At 37.3% G+C, this 17,837-nt stretch overlaps 1 protein-coding gene and 2 non-coding genes across 3 annotated transcripts in view; 1 reads left to right on the top strand and 2 right to left on the bottom strand.

Moving 5' to 3' along the window:
• The window catches only part of GPD2 (glycerol-3-phosphate dehydrogenase 2), a 193,343-nt gene that overhangs the window by 145,059 nt on the left and 30,447 nt on the right, over positions 1–17,837 (bottom strand). The window lies entirely within an intron of this gene.
• On the top strand, positions 16,515–16,585 carry TRNAG-GCC (transfer RNA glycine (anticodon GCC)). The gene has a single exon. It is a non-coding gene; the product is annotated as a tRNA-Gly (tRNA).
• TRNAA-CGC (transfer RNA alanine (anticodon CGC)) lies at positions 16,884–16,955 on the bottom strand. Its single transcript has one exon. It is a non-coding gene; the product is annotated as a tRNA-Ala (tRNA).

Below are 17,837 nucleotides of genomic sequence, written 5' to 3'. Positions count from 1 at the left end.
TCTGCTATAGTCTCGTGCTCCTCAAAGGGCAGTTCCTGTATAAGCAGCAAGAGCTTGTAACCCAGGTGCTTACTAGAAATGCAGGATCTCAGACCTCACCCCAGACCTACTAAACAAATCTGCTCTTTAAAAAGTTCTCTGAATGATTCACACACACATTAAATTTTGATAAAACCTGTCCTGTAGTTTAATTGTCAATAAATAATCTGTGAGTAGATCCAAAGCAGAAAAAATTTCCCATGAAAAGTAGAAGTCCTATCCATTTGGTTTTGGCAGGAGCGGGGTGGGGGAACGGTATTTAGAATTCATACAATATTGGATACTGAGAATACATAACAAGAAGCCTTGAATCTCACATTTTTCCAGTATCACTTGAATAATCTGGGGGAAAAAAATCCCAGAAGGATAAGCCAGTGGCATATGAGACTCCTTTACCAATATTCCAGGAAAAATGATGAGGAAAAATGAAATCTAAATGATCTATTCATAGTTCTCTGGTTATGCCCATCTATGTGGATATCAATTTCTAACTCTCTTCTAGGTTTGAATGACTTTATGAGAGATCGAAGCAAGAAAGATTTAAACAGCTTCCAGTATGATCAATAGATGCTAAATGAAGTAAAATTAGTTTGGGTTTTATTTCTCTTATCAGTTTCTATTGATGAACCTTTCAAATTATAAAGTTATGCAGCTGAAACCAAAAGCAAATAGGGGAAATGATGGAGCTTTTATTTAGTATCATTAGATGGTATTTTAAGAGGTTCAAAATTAGTAGAAATATATCTTGTTAAGTCACAAATTTCATTGTATTAATCTCTTATAGGAAACTGTTTGGAAATAACCATCTTGTAATCAAATCTGAACATTTGTTTGGATATTGAGAATTTCATTACATAGTTAAATAATTAGATAGGTATGGTGGGATTTGGGATAAACCCAAAGGAAAAATAACATATGTTGAATCAAGTAACAATTTTATATCCCGCAATTTCTTGCGTTTCAAATATCCTTACAAAAACGTTTCAAAGTTTGTTAGACCTTAAAGATGCAATTTAACTAGTTGTCCTCATTCTCTAAGTTTATTTTAAATTAAGCAATGTTTGGCTTTGGTTAACAAAAAAAGAGAGAGAGAGGAGAGAGACAGACAGACAGACAGACAGAACTAACCATAGAGCCATAGAGCACTTATAAGTTTTTGATTGGTATTCAAACGTATATGTCTCAATGTTCATTTCACCATAAAAAATACTTGGGTAAAATCTCTTATAGTGCAAATTTAAGCCTATTCTGTCTCTTTGAACTCTTCCTTGGTGATAGGGAGGATGAGGATGATTTAAAAAGACAGAGTTCAAGAAAAAGGAAAGCAGAAGGGAAGTGGAAGAGATGCAGATGAGACCAGTCAGTAAGGATATGCTAAGTCACTCGGATATATAAATTTAAAGGCAACAGTAACAAGAAGAAAAAGAGCTGAAATTCTAATTCTTTTCTTATTAAAACTGAAAAGAAATGCTATTTCTTCCTGAAACTCAGCTTCATTATCAGCTATAATGCTTCATGGTCCATTTGTCTGGTCAGAGAGAATGGGTCTCTGTGGAAATCTCTTGGTTGCCACTTTCTGATTCATGGTGTAATATTTCTCAAACGTTTAATATTTGTACATCTCCCTCATTATTTTTGCTTCCTTCATTAACATTTTTCTTCAAATCAACTTACTTTCTAAAAAGTTCAACTTCTTCCTAAGAAATAATGTCCATGAATTACACATTAATCTAAACAAATTAAAATAAATTAAAAATTTTAAATGTCCATATGCACCTAAAAGCATTTCATGAACCAACAGCATTTGGCAAATCCTGATATAATAAGTGCTCCATAAATATTTGGTAAATTAAGGAACAAATCTTCACTTATTTTTAGTAGCTTGTTTATGAACTTGAATATACAAGATATAAATGGAAAATCATTATCTATTCATCAAGATTTTGCTCCAAATCATCAAATCAATCATAATTTTTTCTTCTGGCATCTATTTAATTTTATACAACCATTCTCAGAGTTTAGCTAATTACTGATATTAATCAAATAGTATTTTGTAACTTTTCAGTGATCTGTTTTATTGATCATTCACCTTGCAAAGAATGAGATCTAAGAAAGAAAAAAAAAATGAAACAAAACCAGAAAGTGGTCCCAAACCTAATTCTTTTGAGTAAAATTGATTGATTCATCCTTCAGTGAACACCTATGTGTGAGGCATTGTGCTAATTTCTGAAAATGCAAAGATAAATAAGACAATCTTGACCTCAAACTGCTTAAAATTTCATGAGGAAACAAGGCAGTTAAACAGATAAATGTCATTCATGGCAATAAATGTTATAAGAGAGGTATGTATCAGTGCCTCAGGAGTACCAAGGAGTGAGTGACCAACAGCACCCAAGGATGGCCAAGGAGAAGTCTCAGTGGAGTCAGGTAGTAGCTAAACTCCAGGATCTGGCACCATACGAGGTACTCAAGAATCATTTAGAAAACTCATGAATAGTGAAAGAATAGAGTCAGACGTTAACCAGTTGGACAAACAGGAAAAGAATCAACCCAGATCTAAGCTGTCCAGTATGCCAGGCAAATCAGTGTGAACTTTGGAATAAAGTGATATAAAACACGTGGAAACTTCAAAATATTCTCATTTAATTTTAAACCACGAATCCTAATACATTGGTTTAAGTAATATTTTTCATTTTCCAATATGATTTCAAAGGATGAGTTATTTTAACTCTTATACAAGTGAGATTATTGAGAAAGTATCAAATGGGGTAGAAAACCTGTCATCTGATGACAGCTCTACCAGTACCTGGCCCTGTCCTAAGCCAAACTTCAGCCTCTCTGGGTCTGAATTGTTCTCAGCTTCGGAAGTATCTCACCTTGGGTTGTAGTTGCAAAATATATTGAGTCTAACTACTTCTCCCCAGTGTGCTCCTACCATCTTTTGCAGATATTATTGAAATAACCTCTTACCTTGGCTCATTGCTGACTTTCTTGCCCCCATTCACTCTATTCTCAACTCAGCAGCCAGACTACTCCTGTTAAGTAGTTACAGTTCAGTAAAACCATCCCTCTGCTTAAAATCTTCCAATAGCTTTCCATATCAGTTAGAACAAAAGCCAAATTCCTTGCCATGGTCACCACTTACCCTATCTACCTAATCTCATTTCCCATCACTCTTACCCGCCTTCATTTCATTCCAACCCCAGGATATCCTTGCTGCTTCTTAAAAAAAGCACTTCCACCTCAAGAACTTTGGAATTTACACTTTCTATTATATCTGTAGGAGGCCTCTCCCTCCACCCCTACATCTTCCTTCCAATGTCACTTCCTCAGTGAGGCCTTTCCTCACCACCCTATTTACAATTTTATCCCTTACCAGCATTTTCTAACACCTTTCCCTGGTTTATTTTTTTTCCCACAGCCCTTAGCACTATTTAGAGAACAATACATTTTGTCTTATTTATTGCATTTTTAAAAAATCTTCCCATATTAGAATGTTAGTGCCACAATAGTAGGGACTTATGTTTGTTTTATTCAAGGATGTGTCCTCAGTGACTTGAAGAGTGTCTGGCACATAAAAGCCTCAAAAAATATTTCATGAATGACTAAAGTATTTAATGAAAAGTAAATATTTGAATTAGATGTCCAACTGTTGAATAATAGCATGTGTGGTCATTATATTGCCTAGAAAATAGGAGCACATTAACTCATCATCATCATAATGTAATTTCTGAATCTAGTTAGATATTATGTAATACCTTCACATTTTTAACAACATATATTAAAGACCTATCAATCCCTTCTGGGAATGTCACTGTTATTTAGAATATTATGGAATAATTGATGACATTCTCCGTTTTTAAAAATACAAACAGCACTGAAATTATAATCATTTAAAAAGTAAGTATTCATTAAAAGTAATGCTAGTATTAAATAACCTTAGAAAAAGTTTTTAGATCTCATCCACTTTGAACGTAAAAAGCTGCTTTCTTTTTTAATAAATTTCACCAATAACATAATGCTGATAAAGCCACTGAAGTGTCACAGAGCTACAGAGCTAGAAGGTAATTTGAGATCTTTTCCATGAAGCATGTGAATGTCTAAACTAGTCAGTATCCACATATTTCTTAGAATAGAAAGACATTTAGATATATATATAAGAAACATTATGAATACTTTCAGATAATAGGTTTATTCCTTAAATTTTAATGTAAATGTTTGCCCTCACATGTCTATTCTCTCTCCTTGTGCTTCAGCATCAATTAGTACAGAATGGTTGGGTTTAACTTTCAGTTTATATACAATTTGAAGAAACAGAAACATAGGTAAGCAGTAAATTGTATGTCATTTACGTGTTAGTCTGCTTTAAAGCACCAATTCTGAAAACAGTTTCACTTAGAATGCTAAAAGGAGAACAGATGAATGACATATGTTCTCTGAATTTTTAATACAATTTTTACATTTAAGTAACAGCAAAAATGACATCAAGACCCTATCCTTCATTAATAAGGAAAATCAAGCTTTGTCTCCAAATGATTTGTGCATTTGCATCAAAACTTTTTAATTTAACACTGCAAATTATTTAAACCGAAGTGACTGAATCTTTGAGGCAGACTAAATCCAATTCAACACCTTCTGCTGATTCACTAATTGTGTTAAAAATATAAATCGCTTTATCTATATTCGCCACACTCCCATGGAAGAAAATTCAGGAACTTAGAATGAAAATAACTTCTGCCTCTTTAAAATAGTCGTTGTATTTTTTTAACCTTCAGTTCCTCCCCCTTATTTTTACATTTCTTTTTTTTTTTAATTGAGTTATAGTCAGTTTACAATGTTGTGTCAATGTTCCTACGCTTCTAAAACAAGAAAATGTTAGCTATTACAGTTATTGCAAAGCAAAATGCCTGTGAAAGTATTTTGTGACATGAGTATGCTATAAATATAAAAGGCCATCATGATTATTAGTTTTGACATCACCCCTTCCAAAACAGCCACCAAACATATAAGCAAAGATTATGAAATACTGATGAAATAAAAAAAACCAAACTGCTTTTTTTGGCTAACTCAGCAAAAAATATATTTTGGCTACTATGTAGTTTCTTCTCTCAGTTTTATATTTATTGGTCCTTATAACTATGTTGCTCATTTTATACTGATTATAAGCAAGTTTTATAATATTGGTTCTCACTTATTATTATTAATTGCTAATATTTATTGAGCTAAGCTGATTATTTGCCAGACACTGTGGTAATTATTATGCTGTTAGTTCAAGATGAACAAAGACTAACTTCTGAAAAATCCTGTATGTAGTTTTATTTATTTCCCCAACCCTATTATTTTTCTTTCATTACATAGGATTAGTCTTAGAAGTGGAAAAAAAAAATTAAATCAGAAATAATTTGTCTGTTAGACATTCAGTTAATTGACCAAATGGAATATTCCTTTCACCAGTGCACTATCCTTTTTGGGTAAATATTGTATATATATATATATATATATATAATAGAGGAAAGGGGAAAAGTGAAGAGGTCTCCAAGTTACTAATAGCAGTATTAACCTTTTAAGCATAAACTCAAGATAAGACAGTCATGAATGTTAAGGAGCAAAACAAAGTCAAATGGTATATGACTTTGCAATACAGCCCCTTGCATTAAATGAAGGTAAAGAGAAAAATAAAGACAAATGTGTTCATGGTTCCTCAGGTTCAACCAAATTTAAATCTGTAAGTTTCTATTAAGATATCTTACTCACTTCCACAACTTCTGGGCTGGGATGACTCAGTCCTGGATGAAAACAGCTCAAGGCATTTACAAACAACTCAGAAGATGTATTTGTCCATTGTATTAGCACACACTTCCAGAAAATTAAATCTGTGCAGAACGCCGAGTTATTTAAAATCTCACCTTGGACCTATTTCCTAGGCCAATGGCTGATGTAGGACCTCAGGAACTGAGCTGAACTGAGTCTACAGAGCACTGGGTTAAGGGAGATAAAGGCCCCAAAGAGGAAGAACCAGAAAGCAAGGAAGTTGAAAATCATTTCCAAGAGCATGTTGGGGGCTACAGGGATGAGGAAACAACAGAATACATATTTAAAAAAAAAAAGCCAGAGTCTGCTTTGGAGGCCAACACTAGCAGGGTCAGCCCAGGATGTGCTGGTGGGGTCGTGGGGAAATTAGATCTTTCTATGACCTACTATACTATAATTTGTCATGAATACTCTTGGTTGTGAATAAACAAAGATGTTTGGAAGATAATTCACCACTGGCTTTGCTTGCCCTTTCATGTTATTTAGCGTACACTGTATACTCTAAATGTGACCTTAGAAACACAGTCTGGCCATTTAATGGATTTAAATAATAAGGAAGACATGTTATAAGCAGTAGAAACCATTTCCTAAGCAAGGAGAGGAGGAGCTAGAACTAGCTGTAACTTCGTCAATACTATTTATTAATATATCAAAAGGAAATAATGTCTCTCTGGGAAGGGGTTGGGGATACTTAGCTTGGAGTAGGAATGCACACCATAGCTACATGCAACTCATCTAAGGTGAGAAGGCCCGTGGGCTCTGTTCAATTTCTGTGACAGGAATGTATGCCCATTGTGAAAGTGGAGGGGGAAGGGTATAGCTCAAGTGGTAGAGTGCACGCTTAGCATGCATGAGGTCCTGGGTTCAACCCCCAGTACCTCCTTCAAATATAAATAAATAAATAAACCCAATTACCTCCCCCTCATAAAGCAAAACAAAACAAAAGCAAAACATGAAGGTGGAAATATTAAGTACTTCATAAACTGGTGCCATTAAACATTTGAATTTACAATGAATTCCCCCAAGCTCTAACTCCATGCTTACCAACACTCATCAGATTACAACCCTGACTTCTCTTAAACTTTGATCAGAAGAAGAAAAATGCTCTGTAGTTTGAACTGGGAACCAAATAATTGTCTTATTTAATGCACATTTGACTTAGATTTTTTTTCCAATATACCATCAAATGAAGTTTTTAAGCTTGCAAAATTGAGGACCAGATCCTGAGCTGTGAAAAAAGTAACAAAGGAAAATACCACATGGTGAACACTCTTGGAAAGCATCTAGCCTGACCTGCCTCCATCAAACTTCAAACTAATGACTGATAGTTACCCACTGAATGAAACATATTCAGATAATTGTGTTTTTTAAAAATAACTTGTGTTGTTTTTATTTATTACAAAAGCAATATGTGTAGAATTTTTAAAAAATATGAATAAGCAAAAACTCAACATGAAAAATTACCTATAGTAATAATTAACAATTATAGCGTCCCCGCTATAATCCAAGAACTGTTCTGAGTGCTTAACTGTAGTAATTAACTTGTTTATTTCTTGGGACAATCCAATGAGGCTGGAATTAACTGTTGTTCTTATTTAATAGATTTTAAAACTAAGGCGGAAAAGTTAAGCAACCCGCTAAAGCTCACACACCGGTTAAGTGGCAGAGGGCACACTTACTCCATTTTGTACAGGTCCCATAATTCCTTCTTTCATACAGTCCTCTCCTACAAATAGATACATTATTTTCCTTATAAAAATGTGATTATATGCTACATCCTTTCTGCCTACCTCCACAACACCAAAATGCATCATGAAATTCTTTAGAGACCAAGCCATAAGGTATGCTCATTGGAAACTAGGTTACCATTGCTTTCATGCCCTTTCAGTTGCCAAGACTAAGAAAAACACTTAATTATGATTTTTTTTAGGGGGAAGGAATCATCTCCAGTTCAAATTTGGCAACACAGAGTTCTTCCTCATTTTTTCCCAATCGATATTCTTATCTCCCTTTCCAAAGTGAGAAACTGAGTACCACAAAACTTCTCTATATTACTCATTTGCACTAACCCACAACACACATAAAACAGTTTCAGAAACAACACACTAATACCACCATTAGTGACACAGATACAATGTAAAGTTCAAGATTTCTTTGCAATTTTTTTCTTTAGACTTCTAGTCAGTAAGTATATGGTCAAAGTACTGTGTTAAAATGATGTTTGAGGTCTTTTGTATATGTGTGGTTATGTTTTATATATGGTTAGGCTGCTTGGTTTGTTTACATTCAAATTTTAGAGTTTGGCCTCTCCATCGTTTTTTACTGAATATTATTTGAATATGTTTAAATGATTCAAAATGCAGAATTATATAGAAATGTGTATTTAAGGATGTCTTACTTTCCTCTGCCTTATTCTCACACATCCCCTATAGGTTCCTCCTACCTATATTTCCTTTTAGAGAAGGAAAAAAAAGTTAAATTCATGTATATGTCTAAGTGTGTGTGTTTGCATGAACAATTAATGAGGTATATGGCAACTTGGCTTACAGTTACAAATGAACATGGTACATTCAAGAGCAAATCAGAAAATCCAAAAAGCCAGCATGATTAATAAACAAAGCATTTGATAGAACAAATTTATGGATTTTACAATGGTATTTACATGATTAAAAGTGAAAATAAAAATATTTCATCACCTCCCTGAAGTTTTGTGTCCTCTTTATTTTGTGTTATGCCTATCTCTGCCACCCTTCATGACCATTTATTATATTTAATACTTCTAACTCCTAAAATAATCATGGAAATCAAACCATAAATATTTAGATTAGGAATTATTCTAAAAACTTGTCCAAAACAAAAAGCTATTTTTTAAAAAATGTGATCAATTACTTTATCATCTATGTGCTTCTTAAAGAATCTACACTGTAATTTATTTAGGAAACTAGTACTTTATTAAATTATTTAAGGACTTTTATTAAGTTCCTTTAAATTAAATCTCTGGTAATCAGGATGTTACTTCTGCAGAAGAGTTTATTTGCGGAATTCAGTCCTCTCTCTTAACGACTCATGTTGAATAGTTTCTTGACTTTCTGGTATCAGATTACCACTGGGTCAGCTTTGTGTTGCTTAAATTATAAAACCTTATAAATTATAAATTATAAAAGTTTAAATTATCAAGGCAATAATTCATATTAAGAATGAAGTTAATGTTATTAATAACCAAAAATCCTGGGTTCTGCCACATCCAAAATTTGAGGCTGTAGTATGCTAACTGCTGAGTTAGACAAGCTGATGTTTTAGTTTTCTGGGCTGCAGCAACAAAGTACCAGAAACTGTGAGGGTTGAACAGAAGTGTTCTGCCTCGCAGTTCTGGAGGTTAGAAGCTCAAGCTCAAGCCGTTGGCAGGGCTGGTCCATTTGAGGGCTGTGAGGGAGGATCTGTTTCATGCCTCTCTCCCAGCTCCGGGTGGTTTGCTGCCACTCTTTGGTATTCCTTGGTTTGTAGAAGTGTCGTCCTGCCTCTGCCCTCAGCTTCACATGGTGCTCTCCCTCTGGGTGTGTCTATTGCTGTGTCCAGGGCTCCCCTTTCAGTAGGACCCAGTCATTTTGGATTAGGGCCCAGTGTGTGACCTCATCTTAATCATCTCCAAAGACCCTATTTCCAAAAAAAGGTCACATTCACAGATACTAGGGATTAGGACTTCAACAGATAAATTTGGGGGGGGGACACAGTTCAATCCATAGCACCTAATATATAAATTATACCAAAAGTTACATGTATTCTGTTATAATTTTGGAGTGATTTTGCAATTCTGGAATATGGAATGCTCAGCACTATCATTCTAGGATATGAAAAAGGAAAAGAGAGATGGGGGAGAGAGACAGAAAGAGAGAGATTGTTTTAAAATCTTTCCAAGCTTCAGTTGGGGTTTTCTATAAAAGAAAATTGAGTATTATTAATATATATATTGATGGATATTGACAGATTACTGTGCATATGCAATTCCCAGTATCAATCAGAATATCTGAACACTGGCTTTATATCCAATATTGTGTTAGGGACTGCTGAAACACAGTCATGCAAACAAACAAAACAACTATATAAAAGCTTCTCTGACCACAAATACAATGTAATAGGAAGATATGAGTAGCAGTCAAAAATAGAAATTTGTTTGTAAATATAAAAGAGCTAAATTTTGTCAGGAACTGGAAACACTGAAGGAGCTCAGAAAAGGAAAATGCAAATGAGGTTTGTTTATATACAAATACTCTCAAAAATCAATTTAAAAATGAGAAGCACTCTAGTAAATGGGGTCCATCAATAGAGGATTGATTAATTATGCTTTGTCTCTCTCTCTCTCTCTACCATGGAGGACTCTGCCATTATTATAGCAAAGGCAGATCTACCTGTGCTACAGTGGATATACAGAGAGATGGGTTAAACAAGAAATTCTTAATGGCTGAAACTTTAGGAACTGGACTCAGGAAATAGGGAAGAGAAGAGTACTGTCTCCTGGAGGTAGAGCAAAATGGAGGAAAAATTTTACTTTTGATTTTATGTCTTTCTGTGTTCTTGCACTTTTATAACATATGCTTTACTTTTTCTTTTGAAGCATCTTTATTATGGTATGATTCCTGTACAGTAAACTACACATATTTCAGATGTACAATCTGATGGATGCATATGCTTTACTTTTTACTTTTCATCATTTTTTGAGCTGGGGGGAGCTCCGTTGCGTAGAGCTGAGTTACTTATACTTTCTATTCGTCGCACATTATTAACATTGGCCCACACCCCTTTCTTGTCTTCTGCACGTATTTATTCACTTTTATCCCCATATCCCTATTCCATTTGCTTTGCCTCCCCATAAGCCATCTCTACACTGTACTTAACATACATATTTTTGTTTATATGTGATCTTGCAACACATGTATGGTTTTGAGTAAATAATTTTAAACTTATATAAGTTATGTTGTCATATCTCATTTTGCCGTTTACATTACTCACTAGGTACCACGTTTTTGAGAGCATCCATGTTGCTCCATGACAACAGGGCTGCTCTAACCCATTCCTTCTATGTGCTGCATACAAGTCATGTTGTGTGCTATCACCGTTCACCTGTCCACTTGCCCAGAGGACATGACACTGCAATGAATACCCTAGTACAAGTCCTTTTATCGACCTACAGAAGAATTTATTTGTAATAAACACCCAATGGAAATACTAGTCTATGGTTTACATGTAAATATAATTTGGCTGAGTGATTCTAGCTGCTCTCCCAAATGGCTGCACCCGTCCACATGCCCATCAGCAATGCACCAGGGTCAAATGTCTCCATGTCCCCTCCCACACTCGGCATCGTGCAGCTTTCTAGCGTTGTCTAGTCTAGCAGGTTTAAACTGCTATCTCCTTTTTTAACTTGAATTTCTTTGATAACTTTAAAAACATGTAATAAGAAAACGTCTTCTCCATTGAAATCTATCACTCTATAATCTATCACCCTTTCACTCTGCTATGTCCTCTCTTAGAATCCAGCTATGTGTTTTTACTTCATCAAACTATATTTTCTCTACAACCTCAAATCATCATCTTTCAAAGCAATGTAAAATATTCACAGATCAGTGTTGAGAAGAATCGTGACAATGTAGAACAATACCCTCATTTTATACCCAAAGAGACTGAGGCCTAGAGAAAATAAATGACTCATCTACTATTAAAGGCATTTGAGGAGCAAACCAGAACAGGAAGTTACAGGGTATGAGACGCAGTGCTTTGGAGCTGGACAGAAAAAGGAAAATACAAGGTGGTTGGAATAGTTGAATAAGGCTTCCTGGGGGAGATAAAGCTGCAACTACCTTTTGAGAGATGAACAGAGGAGAAGTGGAAATGTTCTGGATGGAGAGAGCAACCCGAACAAAGCCATCTTTGTGAGCAATGAACATGCTGTGCCTTGTGCACGACAAGAGAGCAGCAAGAATGTGTGGCTGCAATAGGGAAAATGGGCCTGGGACCTGGGGAGTCTAGGGAATCTAGCCAGGATTGGCTACATAATTTTTAGGACCTAGTGCAATGTGAAAACAAAAACTAGTTCAAAACTTAAGAAACCTAATTACCTAACCCACCCCCCCCAAAACCCAAATAAAAACAACCAAAAAATATTTAAAAAGAAAGAAAAAGAAGAAGGAAGAAGAGAGAGAGGGAAAGAGTAGGAGACAGAGGGAGAAAATTCAACTAGAAACAGCATGCAGGACAGCAAAGGAAATCAGGGGTTTCCCAGGTAACCCAGGGATGGGCATGAAGAAGAAGAGGAAGATTCAATGCCATTTTAGAAGGGGAAAATCAGATGTGTTGACTAATTGGACATGCTGGAGGATTAGGAATGAGCATATAGCACAGGCAGGAGGATTTTTGCAGTGACAGCTTTTCAGGAAAAATTGCTGCATTCTCAACATCTGCATGCATCTGAGAATTACACCTGGATTCTTCATTTCCATGCCTTGATTTTAATCCTTAGGAAAGTAGGCCTTGGGGTACTACTTGTGATTCTAAAATGGAATAAGTAATGATTTAATTCCCAGCCAGTAAAGGGCAATCCAAATGACTGGCTCCACCATTTCCCCAGGGCTAGTTTGTAACCTGGGACAGAAATAAGCTGTGTGTATTAAATCAATACAATCACTCACAAGCCAAAAAAAAAAAAAAGTCATTGCTTTGGTGGCTATGTAGTATACGAACTATTTCTGTTTCTTAATGGTTTGCTTTCTTCAGATGTAAGCCTGGCCCCATTCCCACCACGTGAGCAACACCAACCAGGGACCAGGTGCCTTGAACAACGGTTCCAAGGTGCTATGATGCAAATTACAGGCCCCTGCCTGTCCCACGGGGGCGTCATAAAGACCAGGTTTCCTAAGAAACAGGACTGGGTAACATTAAATGGCACTGCCTGCTTTCTTCCTCTCTGCCAGCCTCAGTGGGAGCGCCTCATCAGAGCCTGGGAGCACAGCAGACTGGGGCACGTGTTAGTGTGAACCATCTTGTCATCTTTCAAAGCTTGACCATACTAAGAATGAAATCACTGCCTGTCACAGCATCTCTGATGTGGAACAGGGTTAATACAGAGTATATCTCTGAAACACAATAATACCTGTATTTGTCATAATGTGTCACTTGGAATTAGCAAAGAGGGAGGAGGTTCTTCCTATCTGAAGGAGCCATGTGCCCACAGATTCCATGACACCCCCAGCTTCTCTACCTTGGACTGCTCAACTCCTTCCACTCCCCAAAACAGACCTTCCCAAAGCTCTGCCTTCAGCTCCCTTCTCTCTCTGTGATTTTCTCCATGTCTACGTTCTGACTTCTCACTTCTGTGCACTTGACTCCCAGCTCTACCTTGAGCCTTGATTTCTCCAGGCACCAGCTGCCTAGTAGGGGCGTCTTCTTCCACTTACCTCAGTCAGTATTTCCCAAAGTGAACATTCTACTCTACCCTTCTCTTCTAGTCCTTTCTCCTCCTGACGCCCCTACATTACACCACCATTCTCCCAGTCATTTAAACTAGATTCCTCAATTCATTTTTCTTCCTTCTCCTGTCTTGCCATGAACCTCATGCTAGAGACTTCACCCTGATTCAGGACCTCTTCGCCTCTCTACTACCATAGTAACTACCTTCTGGGTGAATTTCCCCGACTTTTAGTTTCTCTTACTTCCACTTCTCTGACATGCTGTTTCCAGATCATCCTTTCAAATGCTTTGATCCCTCTCCTGCTAAAAAAAAATATTCAGTGGCTTCCTTGCTACAGAATTAATTTTAGTCCAACAAACTAGGATGGGTCCTTCAAACTTTTCTTAAGGTTTTTATTGTCTCTTCATAATTCTATCACTGATGAATGTCTTTAAATTTTTCTTTAACTTTCATACTTTCATCCTATATCACATTCTACGGTAACGAGTTCTGTAAATTTACTGAGTTCGGGATAAAACAGTTTCTCAATTTGTGCTGTTCAGATACAAGCAATATAAATGCTACCCAGACTGTGTTAAAAAATAAAGGACAACTTATTGTATAAGGACAACTTTCTGACTCACATAAACACAAAATCCAGAATTTGTTCTAGTTAGGCATGGCTGCCTCTAGGGATTCAATGTCATATAGGGATGGATATGTCTCTCGTTTGAACAAGCAAGATGGCCCCAACAAGCCCAGCTATACGTTCAACCTATTTGCCCACCCCAGCAAAAGTATACTCTTTGTTTTAAGCTCTGATGAGAAAGTTCTGGTAAGGACTCTGCTTATCCCTGTTATGGTCACTTATCCATCTCCAATTAAGCACAGTGGCAAGAAAAAATATCTGGCTAGACCTATCACTGTGGCAGAGAAATAAAGATAAAGGGGTAAGTTAACCTCACTCAAATCTCAAGGTATTGATTCTCTACAGAATAGAAGACTTGCACTAGAAAATGTATGAACTGCTGGAAATGCGCGCGTGCGCACACACACACACCCTGCATGCTTTTGGCTGTATAGAACGAAAATACCCAACTCAAAGGGGCTTACATTATAAAGATCCTTAATTATCTTTCCTAATCAAAAGTCTGGGTGGAGACAATTCCAGGATGGTGCAATGTTTCTCTTTCTGCTGGGTGATCTTCAGTCTGCCTTCAAGAAGCAAGACGGCTGGGGCAGCTCCAAGCATTATGCCTCATGTGGCGGTGTTATAAACAAGAAAGACAGGACAAAAGAGATCTTCCATACCGTTCATCCCAGAAGCCCCTCGCTGACCATTCTTTCCTCTCACTGGCAGAAACATCACAAAGCCATCCCCGCTCAATCCTTGGAAAAGAAAATGGGATAACTGGCTTAATGCACCACATTTGTCCCTAGAACTAGGTAGACTCCTCCAGACTTTTAGTAAGAAAAAGAATTAAATGGCCTTTGGTAGGCCACTAATAATGCTGTCATTAGATCATACTTCTTACCTGATTCCTTCCACATGTTTGAAATTTTTGGTAGTGTTTCTTATGCTCAGGAATTTTTTTTAAGATTGCTTTTTTTATTTTGAAATATAACATTTCAGAGTTCAAATGAACTTAGGTCATTTAGTTCAGGACTTTTCAGTGTTTTTTATTCCAGACTTGTAATCCATCAAACAAATGCAAATAGATAGGAGAGTTTACAAATGGGCCAGAAAAATAAAAAATAAAGTTAAAAAACCCAAAACAAACAAACAAACAAAACAGATGGGCCCAGAGAAGTGAGGGGACTGGGCAAGGAAGGTGACACCCCATTAGCCAGTGGCCCTTAGGCACTTCTGAGTGCTAGCGCCCTTCAGAATGCAATTTTAAAACCTCATCTCTACTCCAGTTGTCTTAAGGAACTGACATTCTGAGAGGTAAAATGATTTGAACTTGTTCTTCCATAGGTTACGAAGACTGTAGTGTAGATTTCATAATTCCCTAATCGCTTCATATCTTTCATGTCTTTATAATTCTGTGATACATTTGTCTTCAAATTTTGCTTTGTATGCACACACTAAGAAGTTCTTAAAAATAAATCTTGATGTAGAAGTCTTTACATTATTTCAGTAGTCTGTTATGATCTTCCTCTAACTCCACTCTTGATACATAGTGTTCCTGAGCTCCATGCAGTATTTCTGGTGCAACCACACAGTGACTTATTCTGTTGCAGGCAGATTAGGACAGTGGCTAAGCAATCAAACATTAAACATGATACTACTTGTGTTCCAATCTTGCCTTAGGAGCCTCAGTTTTCTCATTTGTTAAGTTGGGGGTAATTATAATACCTACCTGACTGGGTTGAGTCTATCTGTAATGTACTTAGCCAAGCACATAGTAACTGTTTACTGTTATTTTCGTATATTTTCCCCCCAAAACTCTTCTTGGCCATCAGAGATCTTGCAAATTGCTGGGAATTTCCCTTTCAGAGATAAAGGGTCACTGATGCTTAAATCCAGAGCCTTCTATCTTATATTTAGATTCATTTCCATGAATGCATTTCCTTCACTTTACATTCTCTTTCCCATATATCTTTGGTGTATTGTTTGCAATTCTACTTTCCACGGAAACTAAGGGTAAATGATCAGACTCATACTATTAAGAGTAGAAAGGGTCCAGGATCGAGTCTTTCACTATGAAACAAGGGACATTTTAGAGAATTTAGATCACTTTTCAAGACCCACCAATGCTCCAAATTTCCCTGTTCAGATCACATAGTTCCAGTATAATCTTACAACTTGGATCAGTGTCGCGGTTCCCCTCAACCTTACTCCCAATCCCTGAGAAATATCTTCATGTATTTGTCTGAATAGCTAAAATAATACAAGTAAAAAGGACAGGATTGTTCTAAATTATGTAAATATCTGAATATACAATGAAAAAATGTAATCCAATGTATACATAACAAAATTTTCCTTTGTCTCCTACACCAACGATGACTTCAAGAGAAAGACTCTCCCCATAAAGTACAATAGAAAGTAATATAACGAATTTTCAAAATAACTGTTAACCTAATATTTTATAGTTATTTAATTTAAAAAATCCATTGCTTCCTCTGATATTGAATACATAAACTCATCCTTACTGATGGGAATCTTTGAGCACATGGAAATACCTATTTAGTAAGACAGGGAAAGCTTTCTCTCATGTAAGCATTGGTGGTTCAGTGGTAGAATTCTCGCCTGCCACGCGGGAGGCCCGGGTTCGATTCCCGGCCAATGCAATGTAAGTTTTTCTCAATTAACCTTCCTTTTTTTTTCCCCCGGCATGTCTCGGGTCCCCAAAACTAGTTCAATAAAAACAGAGAAACGGTCTTATGCAAATGAAGAAAGATGAATCAAGGATAATTTCCCGTTTCACTTTTTCTACGAGCAATTGAAACATCTGCTTTCCCGAGCTTCAGCGTATTTTTTGGGCCTTCCTTTTAGATCTTTTGAGGCGCCCTAGAGTATATGAGCAAAATATATGAAAAGGACATACAGTATTCTGGGATAAGAATTTAAAATGCAGAATCGGCTTTTTGGAGATGCCGGGGATTGAACCCGGGACCTCACACATGCGAAGCGCGCGCTCTACCACTGAGCTACATCCCCCAGCCGCAGGAGCCTTTTCTGGTATAGGTATTCGTTCAGTCTAGCGTTAGTCCAATCACCATAATAACTCCAAAGACTTTATCTTGGTGAGCGCGTCTGCAGCCTGTTTCTACGTTTTCCAGCCTGGTCTAAACTGCTTCTAGGGTACATCGGAACTCCGTGAAGCTAGTAGTATGGGCCCCTACCAAGACCAGCTCCCGAACACTCCTGCAGGGCGCCTAAATCTCGGGGAAGGAGGGCTCCGGAATCCCGCCCTGCTAATGGGGCGGGACTTCGGCGCGCAGAGAGCCCGCCCGCGTCGTGCTTCTCCGGGGGCCTTACCGCGCAGGCGCCGCAGAACTGGGAGATCGCCGCGGGGCTGGGAGGGGGGGGATTCCAGCCCGCGGCTTTGCTGCCCAGGGGAACCTCAACTACCGACCCAGCGGCCAGCACGCGGTGCGCGCCGCGAGCATTGCCCTGGTGCTAAAGGGGGCCTGTTCCTAAAGCACAGCAGTGGGGGACGTTCTGTGATCACTCGAAAACTTTCCGGATTTACCTGTACACCACCACCCCACCCCTCACCGAAATAAACCCACATCCCAGGAAAACGATTTGTTCACTGGGTTTTATAGGGGTTACAACCAACTTTTGGAGATGAAAATGATTTGCTATATGCTCTTTCTCAAGAGGCCCAAAATGAAAGAAAAAAAAATAACACCGCTACCTCTTTGTAGCTTAATCATACATAAATGTTGATAAACTCGGGTCAAGGTAACCTACCTGCTAAAGATGCATTTTTCTCTCCGTCAGATATTTACACCTTGGACGTCTCTGACTGATACGTTATGACAGTAATGTAAGTCATTTAACACCTTCTATTGTCCTCTGAACCCTCCTGAACCA

The sequence above is a fragment of the Camelus dromedarius genome, chromosome 4 (assembly GCF_036321535.1).
Source record: "Camelus dromedarius isolate mCamDro1 chromosome 4, mCamDro1.pat, whole genome shotgun sequence".
NCBI lineage: Eukaryota > Metazoa > Chordata > Mammalia > Artiodactyla > Camelidae > Camelus > Camelus dromedarius.
Note: the sequence above shows the minus strand (reverse complement) of the source record. Positions and strands in the feature narration are given on the sequence as shown.